Raw genomic sequence first — 10,453 nt, forward strand, 5'->3', positions numbered from 1 at the left:
ATAGTTAGTTGCACTAACTATATATCGCGCACCCGCAATCCACTGCTGATGATGTCACATATTACATCATTCATGACATGGTCAGTGACATCACTGATGACATCACTGATGACATCTCAAATGACATCACTGATGACATCCTCCAGTGACTGTGTATTTCTGTAAAGTTTAAATATGTTTTACATATTGAAGAATGAGTAGATGTAGAAGTGTCTGGATGAAGGATTTAGTAGGTGCGTGACTGACTGTATGAGTGAGTGATTAAATGTGTCTCACTGAGTGCATGGGTTAGTGACTAAACTGTCTTAATTTGTGCATCATTATGTCTGTTGTTCTGTAAACTGCTGCATGTGTTGGTCAATAGCTATATGAGTAACTATATGGGTTATTGATTGATTGCCCAAGTATTTGTATGGGAGACTGAGTGTGTGTGTGGCTGGCTGGGAGGTGTGTGACTCTGTGCAGATCAATGTGTACTTGTATCAATGATTGTATAAGAGAGTAAGTATGTGTTAGTATATGTTTCAAAATGTAAGGTGCTCTATGTTTAACTGTATAGATTAGAAAATGGAAGTGTGATTGATTATTTACAGGACTGACTAGGTGTGTGAGTAACTCCATGGATGAGTGACAGAGTGTGAGAGTCTGTATAGGTGTATGAGTGCATATGATAGTGTTGTAAAGATGAGTGATTGTATGTATGAATGATTGTATGGGTAAATGAGTGAATGTGTGTGTAAACATAGGAATCACTGAGTGCGTATGTAGTAACTAGTATTGGTGTGTCAATGGTTTCAAAAATTATACTCTGTATTTAACACTGGGTGTAACAGAGGTTATATTAAAGTGTGAGGAGATGCATTGTATTGTCACATGAATGATATCATCAGTGATGTGGTCGTTGATGTCAAATGAGATGTCATCAGTGATGTCATCAGTGATGTCATTTGAGATGTCATCAGTGATGTCATTTGAGATGTTATCAGTGATGTCATTTGAGATGTCATCAGTGATGTCATCAGTGATGTCATTTGAGATGTCATCAGTGATGTCATCAGTGATGTCACTGACCATGTCATGAATGATGTAATATGTGACATCATCAGCAGTGGATTGCGGGTGCGCGATATATAGTTAGTGCAACTAACTATATATGGAATTTCAATGGTTTTGTGTGAGTAAAATAAGGTTTTTTAAATGCTAATCCCTAACTATATATGGTCTATAACCTATGGTTTTTTCAGTGAATTTTCAAGGTTTTTTAAATGCTAATTCCTAACTATATATGGTCTCTAACCTATGGTTTTTTCAGTGAATTTCAATGGTTTTTTAATAGCAAATATCATAAGCTGTCGAATGTCAAGTACGTGGTAAGTAAAAACATTTTCGTGTTTATGCACACTGATCTGCTTTGAATGCTGCCCCCCCCTCCCCCTCATTTCTATTAGGAGTACTCTCTCTTTGCAGATAGTGAAGGGTAGTTAACGCAGGCCTTTGCCCCCGTTGTAATCCGTCGTGCCTGCTTCTCTCTCCATTTGATTGATTGTTATCCAAGCATTTACTGTTTTAGAATTGGTTCTCTTTGGTTCATTCTCTATTTACAAACAAGCACAGAGTCGCAATACTCTGTTTAGTCTTTGCAGATAGCGAAAAATCGTGTAAAAAAACAAAAGGAATCGAGCAAAATCAGTAGGCCACTAATGGGATCTCTTTTTGACCTCGCTAAAATAGAAACATTAGGAACAACCCCTCATGACAAACACGAAACTATTGAGATGAACTGAACTCCACACCATGATGGCTGCAATACAGCTCGGCTCCGCCACCCACCCCGCCCAAAATAACGATAAACTCTATGCAAATATTACAAATATATACAACACACCAGCAAAGTAACAGGGTAAAACATTTTATTCAACAACTATTTACATAACTATTTTATACTTTTTGATGCCCGATCCGGCTAGCTCAATTGATCGAGCATGAAACTCATGCACTCTGATGGTTCAAAGTTTTGAGGAGTGCTTGTAACACTGTCTGAAGCCTATTTACACTTGCTTCAGCTTCACTATTGTCAAAGTAAAGTGGGGACTGTTTGAGGACGTGACTGCATTTGTGAACAATGTAATGCGGTGCCACCCTGAACCGCTTGACGGAGGCCCCCGAGGGACGGTGTGATGGCGCGGACTCGGAGGGGGCGCTTGGCTCCGGCTCCCTCCCCAAGTCGTGTTCCCCTGGTGTAGCCTGAGATCGCCCCCGACATAGGTGGCCGGCTCCCGGGATCAAGCGGAACTTTTTGCCTTTTGGTAACTCTTCCATTCTTGACCTTGTCCCACAATCCGTTTCACCTAAAGACTCGCTGTAGTGGGGCGCCCCTTTACCATTTCAGTTACCATTCCGCCCGCTTTTGCTACACTGTGCCTCTTCCGCTATTCAGCTGTTTACCGCCCGCTCTTTTGACTACAGCGTCTCGCTCACCATGTAGTTGAGTTGCTCCCGCTCTTGCGGTGCAGCGATAGCCGGCTGCCACAGTACTCTCAAAATGGCGGCCGGCTCTTCAGATTTGGGCGTGGTCCACTAAAATTGCCCTGCGACACCTTGGAACTCGGACGCTTGTCTGCTAGAGATTGGGCTCCATTCTCGAAAGCGTCCCCTCAGCCTTGAAGATTCTACAAAAGTCTTGGGGGCCCCCGACTCCCGCAGGCTTCTGGTGGAGAGCGGCTAGCATTATTGCTCGTCGAATGGCCACGACGGAGCTACGAAATGGTGGTGCTCTCATGCTAACGCCAGCTTCAGTCTGAAACATCCAGAAACACTGTAGACTACCAATTCGATCAGTTCCGGTAGCGCCCCAACGTGACCCGGTAGAGAAGAACTAGCCCTCCCCTCTTTCACTGATGGTTCTTGTTGCCTGTCCCTTCTGTTGTCATTTAACAGAACTATTTAGCCTGCTGAAAGGGGTTGTGTTCCGACCGCTGGTTGGTGGAGACATTTTGTCTATATTCTAGACCTGCGTTGTCGCGTAATGCGTCATATGACGCGCCGCGTTAGCGCATCCGGAAGTGATCCGGGGCGCGACGCGCAGCGCGTAATGTAAGCATAACAGGTCATATGACTTGTTAATAAAACTTTTCATTGGTTCATTTTACTTTTCTTATTCTAATGATGCTTTCGAACATTATTTTTTCTTAAATATATGTTATAATGTTCCAGGCTAATGTACTTTCCCGGAAAATTTACAACTGTCCTGCAAGTAAAATATATTCCTTTTTCGAGAAAAAGGGCGTTTCTTCGACCCATGACGGAGCCGTTGAGCAAAAGAGGGTCGGCCTGCTGTCTTAGTCGCCGATACGCCTGAATATCAGATTCTTATCGATCACTTTATGTTGCAGGAGTAGAAAACACAACAGCCCTTGACCATTTATCTTTACTGCGTTCCTGCGTATTATACCTTTTACCCTTCATGTAATTGGACTGCTTTATTTCACTTGCCTTTTACTGATTCGAAAACAGTGACTATTATTAAAAACTTTACCAATGTATATACTACTACCATGTTTTCTTTTAAAAACCTTTATTGTGAAAATGTCATTATACAAATACGGGCCTATAACCACGTGGGCCGGCCACGGAGCAAACTGTAATCGTATATGATGAGTAGACATTTACACTGTAGAGGAACGTAACGGGCGGGCCATTAGGTTGCAAGAACTAAAGTGTCTAACAGTTGCGGAATCGGTGGACGTACATTTTATAATTAAAATACGACAGGGCCACTTACAATAAAATTATCTAGATATACATTTGCGGGCAAGTACCATGGGTGACGTTAATTCGAACTTTCAATAGTACAGTAATCAATAACACATCAGAACTTAATATCAATAGGGATATCGAAATATTCAATCTATTCTCGTCCCCGCCCGCCATGTGCTTCAAAACTGCATACGTATCTCGTGATATCAAGGTTGTGCAACCAGTACACAACAAGGAGTTACGAGTCCCATTTATTCCGGCGCCATTTTGGGCGAGGACGGGCAGGTCCAGGATATAGTCAAAATGTCTCTACCAACCATCGACTATGATGATGTTCATATGCTGTATTTATTAGAGTAACACTCATCTGTCCACATGAAATTAATTTGCCACAATCTAAACATGTCATTTTAATCTTTCCAAAGTTCTTCTAAATATTTGGGACCGTTTCCCTTGCCTCTGATGCTGTCAGTGCCACTTCTTTGATGAATGTACTGGCAGGTCGGGGGTTCTCCTCCAAATCTCTCTTTTATGCAGCACTATAATTAATCGGTGCCACCTCTCCATATGACGATGCATGGTATAGTTACCATGACTATATATTTTTTTCGGTTCCTCTGGAGAGTACATCGTGGCAGATGAAGCGTGTAACGTACCGGGCATTTACCTTTTTTTGCATGTAGAGGAAAGGAAAAAAAATTCGAGCGTCCGAGTTCTAAGGTGTCCCAGGGCCATTTTAGTGGACCAGGCCCAAATCCAAAGAACAGGCCACCATTTTGAGAGTCCTCTTGCAGCCGCCTGTCGCTGTAGCATCAAGAGCGGCTGAAACTCAGCTGAATGGCAACTGAAACGGTAAAGGGGCGCCCCACTACAGCAGACGAGCCTCCACCTAGGAAGGCCCGTTCACGCCGCCTTCCCCCCCACCCCTTCGGGCACCCCACGCCGTTATTCGGAGCAGGATTGTAGGATGGCCACACCAGTACGGCAACTTGCTAGACACCACCTCGGTGCCTACCGAATCTCAGCGCCTTGTGGTGTCTTCTATTCAGAAAACATTGTTGTGCTGCCTTCGACCTATTCGCCGCAAGTGCGCACGCAACTCAGCTGCATAGCTTGCTAGACACCACCTCGGTGCTAACCGAATCTCAGCGCCTTGTAGTGTCTTCTATTCCAAAAATATTGTTGCGCTGCCTTTGGCCCCATTCGCACATCGGTCCGCTACTGACGCCATCTCACAGGCCAACGGGGCGCCCCACGCCGACTTTCAGCATTGTAGGATGGCCACACCAGTGCGACAACTTACTAGACACCACCTCGGTGCCATCCGGATCTTGGCATCTCAGCGCCTTGTGGTGTCTTCTATTCAGAAAATATTGTTGCGCTGCCTTTGGCCCCATTCGCACATCGGTCCGCTACTGACGGCATCTCGCAGGCCAACGGGGCGCCCCACGCCGACTTTCAGCATTGTAGGATGGCCACACCAGTGCAACTTACTAGACACCACCTCGGTGCCATCCGGATCTTGGCATCTCAGCGCCTTGTGGTGTCTTCTATTCAGAAAATATTGTTGCGCTGCCTTTGGCCCCATTCGCACATCGGTCCGCTACTGCCACCATCTCACAGGCCAACGGGGCGCCCCACGCCGACTTTCAGCATTGTAGGATGGCCACACCAGTGCGACAACTTGCTGGACACCACCTCGGTGCCATCCGGATCTTGGCGCGTTGTGCTGCCTTTGGCCTATTCGCACATCGGTCCGCTACTGACGCCATCTCACAGGCCAACGGGCGCCCCACGCCGACTTTCAGCATTGTAGGATGGCCACACCAGTGCAACTTACTAGACACCACCTCGGTGCCATCCAGATCTTGGCGCATTGTGCTGCCTTCGGCCTATTCGCACATCGGTCCGCTACTGACGCCATCTCACAGGCCAACGGGGCGCCCCACGCCGACTTTCAGCATTGTAGGATGGCCACACCAGTGCAACTTACTAGACACCACCTCGGTCCCATCCGGATCTTGGCGCGTTGTGCTGCCTTCGACCTATTCGCACATCGGTCCGCTACTGCCGCCATCTCACAGGCCAACGGGGCACCCCACGCCGACTTTCAGCATTGTAGGATGGCCACACCAGTGCAACTTACTAGACACCACCTTGGTGCCATCCGGATCTTGGCGCGTTGTGCTGCCTTCGGCCTATTCGCACATCGGTCCGCTACTGACGCCGCCTCACGTGCCAACGGATTTTCTACGCTTTTTATACCCTATGCCGCATAACAGGTCATGTGACTTGTTTATAAAACTTTTCATTGGTTCATTTTACTTTTGGTTTCCTAATGATGGAAGGCTTGATCATATGACCTAAAAATAACACTTTTCATTGGATGAAAACTATTTTTTTTTTCCAAACGATGAAAGCCCCACCTTGTTTCTGGATGTTTCAGACTGAAGCTGGCGTCAGCATGAAAGCACCACCATCTCGTGGCTCCGTCGTGGTCATTCCGTGAGCAATCATGGCAGCCGCTCCCCACCGGAAGCCTACAGGAGTCGGGGGCCCTCAAGACTTTTGTAGAATCCTCAAGGCGGAGGGGACGCTTTCGAGAATGGGGTCCAAGACCTAGCAGACAAGCGTCCGATTTCCAAGGTGTCCCAGGGCCATTTCAGTGGACCAGGCCCAAAAAGGAAAGAGCCTGCCGCCATTTTGAGAGTCCTGTGACAGCCGCCTATCGCTGCACCGCAAGAGTGGGCGCAACTCAGCTGAATTGCGGATTTTGACACAGTGGACCAAAAGCGGACGGAATGGCAACTGAAACGGTAAAGGGGCGCCCCACTACAGCAGACGAGGCTCCACCTGGGGAGGCCCGTTCACGCCGCCTCCCCCCCCCCCCGGGGCGCCCCACGCCGTTATTCGGAGGGCGGCAGCTCAGCTGAATTGCGGATTTTGACACAGTGGACCAAAAGCGGACGGAATGGCAACTGAAACGGTAAAGGGGCGCCCCACTACAGCAGACGAGGCTCCACCTGGGGAGGCCCGTTCACGCCGCCTCCCCCCCCCCCCCGGGGCGCCCCACGCTGTTATTCGGAGGGCGGCAACTTACTGGACATCACCTTGGTGCCATCGTTCTGCTGCCTTGGAACTATTCGCACAACAGACCGCTACTGATGACCCACCCCCCGCGACGCCCCACGCCGGATACCGAAATCAGTGCGGCACCCAGGCAACATCACCTGGGTGCCGTCCAGAAATCTGGACGTTGTGCTGCCTTGGGACTATTCGCACAACCGACCGCTACTTCCTTCTTTTTCCCTAAAAATGTTTAAATGTTTTTACTGTTTTTGTTTTGTTGTATATATTTATAAGTTATTAAAGTTTTATAATCCTACTACTTTGTTGGAGTGCTATATATTTTTAATGTGACACATAATTGTAAAAACTTTGATGTACAAAGAGTCATCCCTGGAATCTTCCGCTTCAGGCTCGGTCCCCTCCCCAATCACAATACAGGATGGTTTTCAGATAGTAGGAACGCGTGTGGTGTGACGGATCTCATCGGGTGTGGGCCTTGATCTACTATAACTCCTTTGAAGAGGGGTAATTCTTTACAGCTGGGGCCATAAACTACATCTGCAGGGCTAGCTGATAGCCTGGGACCGGCCTGGACAATCGGACACAGAGGAAGAGGAGTGTCAGAGGGTGCGGTAGTGAATAGGGCGAAAGGGAGGTGTCGGGCGGGCACAGGGTGTGATTCTCAGGGAAGAGCAGCGCAGATGGGGGGAGGTTTATTGCCCATGCATAAGACAGAGAGCGGGGGTGACCAGTGCCTGGGGGAGATGCTTGCGAGGGTGGGGAGCCATGCTAAGGATCGACAGCGTGCAGAGAGTGGGTCTGGTCAAGTCATCTAAAATGGCTGCCGTGCACGACAAAAGTGTGGCATTTGAAAAAAGGCAAGATGGCGCAGACAATGTTTTTCAACACTTCCTGATTTCCTTCGAATCGAACGTTAACAGACGTTGAGGCCTATTACCAAAGTTAAGCAATATTTATCCCTAACGATGCTTAGCAACGAATTTTTTACCGCTAAGCATCGTCAGAAATTATCGCAGATAAACCTTGCTATTATCAAGGTTTATCGCAAATGCGATAAAAAACGGCCGCAATGCATTAATATCGCTGAAAAGTCAGCGATATTCATGCATTACCGAGCTAATGCTCTTAGCCATGTTATCCACCTCCCATTGGATAACATGGCTAAGAACTGCTCAGGGCAGTTGTTACTTTTTGGAGATATTCGCGCTTAGCGCGAATATCTCCAAAAGTTGGTAATAGGAGATAGCGATGTTAGCGACTGTTTCCAGTCGCTAACATCTTGGCATGCCCACTTTGCATGTCATTAGTGATAAATATCACTGACATGCAAAGTGGGGCCCAAGATGGTCGCTATCTCCTACTAGCGGTCGCTAACTGGTGTTAGCGACAGCTAGGTAATACGGAGATAATTTTATCTCCGCTTTCTTGGCTTTTAAAGCCAAAAAAGCGGAGATAAACCCCCTTGATAATATGCCCCGTTATCTCTCCCACACTACCGGTCCCCCTGGGCTTAAACGCCGAGATGGTAGGGACTGCATCCCGTGAAGATAGGCCGAGACGTCACTCAGCAGAAAAAAAAGTAAAAAAAAAGTCTATAAACATACAATAAGTTAAAAGTCAATCATTCTTCATTCCTTGTAGTACGCTCCCCAGTCCGCTTCCCGTTACGCTAACCGGGCACACCCCACCAAAAAAACGATTTTTTTGCCCCGCGAAGCCCTTTTAAAGCCTCCACATCAAACCTATGGGGTCAGAGAGGATCTACTATGCCCCCTTATGGTCATTTGCCCCTTCGCTTTGGCCTCCTCTTGTCTCTCGATCCTACCGAGAGACAAGATGGCGGCCGCTACGGACTGTTTGGAATGTTTACAGACGCCGGAGAACCAATCAGCTTCGCTTCACAAAGCTCCGTAACGCGAAAACTACGCGAACTGGAGCGCTGCCCGGTCCGCTGTTACAGATATATATCTTTTTTTGAACGTTAATTTCTCAAAATCCACTGGAGCACATATATTGAGACCTAGCAAAGGCACATCGGGCTACCAGTCCCTACAATTTTACCAAGTTTCGTGCAAATCCATTCAGCCGTTCGGGCTAAAAGTGAGGCCAACCTCCCTATGGAAAACTCAATGTTAAAAACACGTTTTGGGACCCCCCTTTTTACTCGGCCCCCCCTTGACGAAACCCCCCCAAATTTTTAGGGGCTACTCAGAAACAAAATGTTCCATTTTCCTGAAAATTTCAGCCAATTCCGTCCACAAACGCCAAAGGTATTAGACATAGAATTTTCAAAAATCCCATAGAGAAAAAATCCTAACTATATATACCTACTGGCGACCGCCAGTAGGTAATAATAATAATTCATATTTATAAAGCACAAACATATCACCCTCTAAGGTTTCAAGGCGCTGGGGGCTGTTGGGGAGATTAGTTGAGCTATAGCCCAGAGTCATGTGGTGCTTAGCTGAGCTGCCACTGGAGATCAAACCATGAGCCCCAAGCTCCGGAGTCAGCTGCTCTGGCCGGTGTGCCATACTGTCCATTGTGAGTTGGTTATCAATTACTATTCCGAGGTTCTTGGTCAGATTTGGGGCAGGCGTGCCCGGCTTGGTAGTTTGCCCCTGCTGGTGTGTGATGGGGAAGAGAGGCTATAAGAAAGGGAGTCATGTCTGCGCTGCGGCCACAGACCAGCTGGGCGCAGATTTCAGTGTCAGGCCCAGGCATTGATCGCAGTTATACAGGCAGACAAACCATACAGCAGATATGCAAAGGATCAGCTCACTTTCCCAGCATGGACATCCTGTTCGCCAAGATATGGAGGCTCTTTAACCACCAGGAGCAACAAGTAATCATTGTTGGCCTGGATAATTTGGGGAAAACGCAAATTCTCTACCAATTTTCAATGAGTGAACATGTACACCTATCCCATACAATAGGAAGTAATGTGGAAGAAATAGTGGTGAATATTCGACTTCTAATATGGGATATTTGAGGACAAGAATCTCTTCTATCTTCTTGGAACAGGTGATATACAAATGCTGAGTTGGTATTAGCTGTTGTGAACAGCACTGACCGTGAGAGTATTTCTGTGTCCCGAGAAGAACTGGATAGGATGTTTGCACATGAGGACCTGAAAAATGCAGGTTTGCTTGTTTTTGCAAACAAACAAGATGTGAAAGAGTACATGACTGTAGCTGAAATCTCTCAGTAACTCAAGCTAACTAAACTTCGGTTAAAGATCATCACTGGCACACAGAGGCCTGCTGCGCACTCACTGGGGTAGGTCCTTGTTAAGGATTGAGAAGTATGATGCCAAAACTCCAGATCAGATGACCACTGATTACCTCTTCACAAAGACACTACAATATAAAGAACTATGGGGCACATGCATCATTCATACATTTTGCATTTCTTAATTTGCGAAAATTACCGAATCGCAAATTAAGAATTGCAAAATGCTATGCATCATTTTTTTCGGTATTTATTTGTGAATCGGTAAAAATCGCAATTTTTACCGAATCGCAAATAAATACAGAATTCCTAACTGCTTTTTCGCAAATCCCATTGATTTCTATGGGCCGAACGGCCCATAGGAGTCAATGGGAAG

The 10,453-nt window shown here is 46.8% G+C and overlaps 1 pseudogene; it reads left to right on the forward strand.

Moving 5' to 3' along the window:
• Window positions 1–9,637: 9,637 nt before the first annotated feature.
• On the forward strand, window positions 9,638–10,179 carry LOC144827596 (ADP-ribosylation factor-like protein 5A pseudogene; annotated as a pseudogene).
• Window positions 10,180–10,453: the final 274 nt, after the last annotated feature.

The sequence above is a fragment of the Lissotriton helveticus genome, chromosome 4_1 (assembly GCF_964261635.1).
Source record: "Lissotriton helveticus chromosome 4_1, aLisHel1.1, whole genome shotgun sequence".
In the NCBI taxonomy this organism is placed as follows: Eukaryota; Metazoa; Chordata; class Amphibia; order Caudata; family Salamandridae; genus Lissotriton; species Lissotriton helveticus.